Genomic DNA, 5,536 nt, shown 5'->3' with positions numbered 1-5,536 from the left:
TGCTGGGATCTGGAAAAATGATTTTTTTTTTTTGCCATCTGGTATGTGTTTACCAAATGTGAGCCAGGAGGTCCTCTGTTTCCCTAGACAGTCTCTCCATCATGGTGAACCACGATCGTTATTTGTAAGAGCGCCTTTCATAATATTTGGGCATGTGCTGACCAATCTAGATATAATAGCTCACTGATTAACCACCCCAGCAACCTTAGGAGGGATGGGTTACCTCCCGGGAATAGATTAGGAAAGCCAATAGATTGTGTAGTTTCTCCAAGGTAAAAGAAAAATTTCAGAGGATAGGATCATTGTACCCCACCCCTGATGCCCTAAGCTTGTGCTGTACTGTGAGAGCTCAGGGGTTCTCGGAGACTGCGTGGTGATATAGCTCCAGAGCAACTGGGTTTTCCCTAAGACACGAATATATATTCCCACCTTCCACATGGGTTTCGTGGGGAAAGCGGCATCTGCTACAAACTTCTTGAAAAGGTTCCGGGGACACCCACAGGCTAATAACTGGCAGCTGTCTACCCAGCTACTTTGACGTTTGAGCGGCACAGAGTGGATGGGCCTAGACTCTCCAAGTGATAGCAGCCATCCTGCATCATGTCAGCTCTGATGCTAGGTGCCATCCTGAATCCAGAGTGGATGGAGAAGCGAGACGGGTGTGAAGAATGGAATCCCATCTTCCATGATGGCTACCCAGTCTGGCAGGGTCTATCAGGAAGTGTCTTAGGAGGGGAGGTAACTGGGGGGGAAAGCGACTTAGGTAAGAGGGAACCTACCGTGAGAACTGGTACAGTTCGTTGGAATTACCATCTCTCCCAACTTGTGCAAGGGGCCATCAAACTCCCTACAAAGATAGAATTGTCATGTGCAGGAGGACAAGGCTTTAGGACATTGTTTAGTCCTCTTTTGCCTTTCTTTGGGGGGGGGGGGCAGTACTGGAACTTGGACTCAGGACCTCACACTCTTGCTTGGCTTTTTTGCTCAAGGCTGGTGCTCGGTCACTCGGGCCACAGCTCCACTTCCATCATGTTGCTGGTTCATGGGAGATCAGAGGCTGGTGGACTTTTCTGCCTGAGCTCACTTCAAACCACTGCCCTCAGATCTCAGACTCCTGAGTAGTTAGGATTACAGGCGTGAGCCACTGGGGCATGGCTTATTCCAGTGTTCTAAGTTCACAGAGATAACAACATCACCTCTGTATACCCCCAGCGACTGACCAGCAATTGGCGTGTGACCCAGCTCCTGTCCCACGCGAAGTGTTCCTTAAGTAAGTGTTCCGTGAGTACGTCATTCGTGCCGTGGGGACTCACAACACTGCTAAATTTCCTTCTCACCTTAGAATTCTGAGATTCGCAGCTTTCAAAAGCGGCCATTGTACAAGAGCCTGTTAGTGACATCTGCTAGAAGGTGTATGGGCTGATGCAGGGCTGTTGTTCTTTCCCTGCCTGTGATGAAGTGGAAACGCGCCTGTTGCCTAACAAAGCCTGTTGGGATTATGCTGTCAAACATTTGCACAGAGAGTTGCTAGGAGAAACACACACACACACACACACACACACACACACACACACACACACACACACCAGGCTTTTGAAAGAGTGATCTCCTATGGCTATGAACTGAGCTTGATCAACCCTCTCCCCTGCCCCCTGGACATCTCAGGACTTGGCCAGTGTAACGCTTTGATCCCCCAGTCCTTTGGAAGACAGTTTCACCCCCTTCCTTGTCAGTCTGGACCTGGAATGGGACAAAGGGGCCTGGGCCATGGGGAGCAAGGTTGGAAGCATAGGGAAATCGTAGATCTCAGATCCGAATCCCCCTTCTTATATGTCAGCTGTGACCTGGAAAATCATTTAGCTTTTATGAGGACCAAGGGTGTCCTGAGGGTTGACAATGAAGGGGTGTTGAGGGCTTAGTACTAGGCCCGGCTGGAATAGGAACCATCACTACAGCCATCCAAGAGCAGGGTGGAGAGCTTCTGCCTGGGGAGCGGTTCTGGAACTGAGCTTGTATTAGGTGCCATCAAGGGAGGTGGGAGGGAGAGACCCTCCCTGCTGTAAGAGGGGAGGCAGCCCTCCACAGACCAGTCGTACGTAAGGAGTTCTAGTGTAGAGATCTACAGGATGGAATGCGAGAGGTTTTGCACCTACATGTGTACTGCCATCTGAATGCATCCTGAATTTTCCGGTGAAACTAACACCCAACATGATGGTGTTAAGAGGTGGGGGTCTTGGGAGAAGTGCTTGGGGTTCAAGAGCTCCACCCTTATGAAGAAGCTCAGTGACCTTGCACAAGGGGCTCAAGGAAACTTCCTGGGCCCTTCCTCCACGTGCAAACACAATCAGAGGTGCCATCCTGATCTGCCCCCACCCCACTTGCAGCCCCCAAACCCAATCTGTCGCCATCTTGATTTTAGACCTGTGAGAAATAGCAGTCTACGTTACTCTATTACAGCACGTGAACGTAATCAAGATGATGTGTTTGAAAACAGAAAGCCCCAGAAAGGACCAGAGTCACCCAGAGAAGCAGGTGAGGGAGTGTGACTGGAGAGAGCGAGCCTGGAGTCGATGGCCAGAATTCCAGGACTCCAGAATTCCAGGGCTTCTCATCCAGTTCTTGTGCCAATCTAAGGCTCTCTTCACCATGAACTTTTCCCCGGACCCAGCCCATCTTGGGGGGGGTGGAGGGGGTATATAATAATATGCAACAATTATGATTGATAGTTAGGTATAAATGCCTAAAGGTATATCCCAGCAGCAAAGAAAAACGTCTAACTTTTAGTCTGATCCCCACATTGGGCTCATGAACAGCCCTTGTGCATTGTTGTCATTTCTGTACCCAGGTCAACATGGTGTCACTGCAGGAAACCAAAGCCGAAACAAAGAACCAACTTCAGAAACAGAAAGAAGGGCAAAACAGAAGCCAACGCCTCTCTCATGCGTACATGAGCCTTTCAAGGCAGAGAGCAAGTTTAATAACTGAGAAAAGTGGGACTCAGAGATGAAGTGAATGGAGGGATGTGATCCAGCTAATAAATGGCAAACCCTCTATTTGACCCCAGGGATCCCAATCTTCAAAGCCGTCCTACGCTGGATCCCTCTCAATTCAGAGACGGAAATGTTAAAACATGGGAGCGATGCCAGTCCCCTCTCCTCCCTCTCACACCCATCCCAAGAATGTTTTCAGCCGTCTCCAGACTTAAGGGAATACACAGGGCTTGGGAGGAAGGTCCCTAAGGCAAGAAGAGGTACTTCCATCTTTCTATGAGCTTGTTTGCAGGTTCAGCCTGATTTGGACAGAACCTTTGAACACCTGCATCATCTTTTCTCCTCAAGGAGAAGCTGCACACACAGTGGCCAGGTTTTAAAAGTCAAATATTACACTAATGAAGCAGATCAAACTTGATGACGATCAAGCTACGACTACACAACATTACAGTATCAGTGGTTCAAAGAGCAACCATTATTCTCCCAATTCTGAGGCCTGGAAAATCCAGGACCCAGATGAAGGCAGATACAGTATCTGAGGACAACTCGCTTTCCCGGCTTGGTTCATGCTATATCCTCACATGAAAGGGAGAGACAGAGACAGAAAACACGCCCTCTCCTGTCTCTTACAAGAGTGGTAATCCTACTGACGAAGGGCCTAACATCCCGACCTTCACCTCCCAAAGCTGCCCAGCGCCAAGCCCAGCCACACTGAGGGCAAAATGAAGGAGCCACAGGCAACGATCACACGGAATGCAGAGCATTTGGAGCTAGGAAACTCGAGTCGTGTTTTTGATCCCATCCTGCCACATGCTTACAACGTGAGCCTTGCTGAAACACTGCGATTGTTGAATCTATGTCTTCTGGTATGTGTGGTAAGAGCGAAGGAAGCTAAGACAAATGGTTTCGCGTCACTATGCTTGATCAGCTCCACGGTTGTCTACCAAAAGGCTTTTACAAGGCCAGATGGCAGATGGCTGCGGCAAGAATACAGGTCCTACAGTTAAAATTCTAAGTTGGCTTCAGGGTGGAGGCCCAGGAGGAGCCCGCTGGAGCAGATTCGAAAGGAGCAGCCAGCTTGGAGCTCCTGCTTCCAGTTTCAAGGCAACCCCACTGAGCACATTTCTTCCAGAACATCTCATAGCTTCTGATCTAAGAAACCAGGTTCTTAGTCTGAGGAGTAGAAGCTTAGAGAGAGCCCTCAGAGGTTAGAAAGCCTGAAAATCAGGATCCTTTTACCTAACCCAATGAACCTTTATCTCAGACCAGACTAGAAAAGGTGGAGGACCTTTAACCACGTCATCTTTAACATCACTCTATACTGTTCCTGAGGGCTCTCAGGTAGAGTTTTGTCCATCAAGACCCTCAAGACCCTGGAAACAGGGACTTTATAGACGTAAACAAGTTAAGAGAGGGGCCGCACTTCATTAGGGAAGACCCTAGCCCCCAAATGACTACCCTCCTTAGGAGAGGAGATGCACAGTCATAGACATACAGAGGAAGAAAAGTTTGAATGATATGTTGACAGTGAGATACCACAGCTGCGGAGTGGCCAGAGATAGATACTAGAAGGAAGCTGGGAGAAGCAAGGACGAATATTCCCTGACAGGCTTTGAAGCCAACACCTTTGATTTCAGATGTCTAGGTTCTAAAATGATAGGTAGATAAATCTTTTCTGCCTTTAGCTGCCCAGCTGATGGTATTCTAGGTAGTAATACTACTAAAAATAAAGAACCTTTTAATGGTGAATTTCTGTTTCTTCTCATCTATTGTGTTCTTTATTTTTTTTTGGAAATACATTTTATTCCTTTGGGTTATAAACCTCACAATACATTGTCATTGTTGTCAACAAAACAATTGATTCTTTTAATTCCATTTAGAATAAAGTTCACTAACATCTTTGTATTTACCATAGCTGTTAACGTTTTTGTTCCTTTGTGAACACAGAGGGGCTATGTAGGGAGCCAAGCTTCTCTTCTGCCTTAAAGGACGAGATGAAAGATGCAGTGACTTGTCTTATGTTGAAAAATAAGGTTCCTGACATTTTAAAACTTTGGTGAGGTAGTGGTGCCCTGAATCTCTTGGAAGCTTAGCTATTTTCTGATTTGTAGGCATTTGATTGATTGATTGATTTTTACCAGTCCTGGGGCTTGAACTCAGGGCCTGAGCTGTATCCCTGGCTTCTTTTTGCTCAAGGCTAGCACTCTACTACTTGAGCCACAGCAAGACTTCCTGCTTTTTCCATGGATTGGTGCTGAGGAATCGAACCCAGGGCTTCGTGCATGCTCAGCCACATTCCCAGCCCCCTCCCTGTAGGCATTTTAATAAGGTTAACCAGCCTTTGCTCATCCTTCATGTGCAACATAAAGTTATGAATGGAGTGCGATAACATGTTTTATGAGACATCTAATAGTCAATATTTCTATAGAATGTGTGGCAAAAGAAGGCAGTAAACTCAGCCTTGCGAAAACTGGTTAAAACCAGTTGGTGTCCGTACCAGTTCAATGCAAAGTATTTTTGATCTTTCATGATTTTGGATAGAAATC

Source organism: Perognathus longimembris, chromosome 8 (genome assembly GCF_023159225.1).
Source record: "Perognathus longimembris pacificus isolate PPM17 chromosome 8, ASM2315922v1, whole genome shotgun sequence".
In the NCBI taxonomy this organism is placed as follows: domain Eukaryota; kingdom Metazoa; phylum Chordata; class Mammalia; order Rodentia; family Heteromyidae; genus Perognathus; species Perognathus longimembris.
This window is presented reverse-complemented; position numbering follows the sequence as displayed.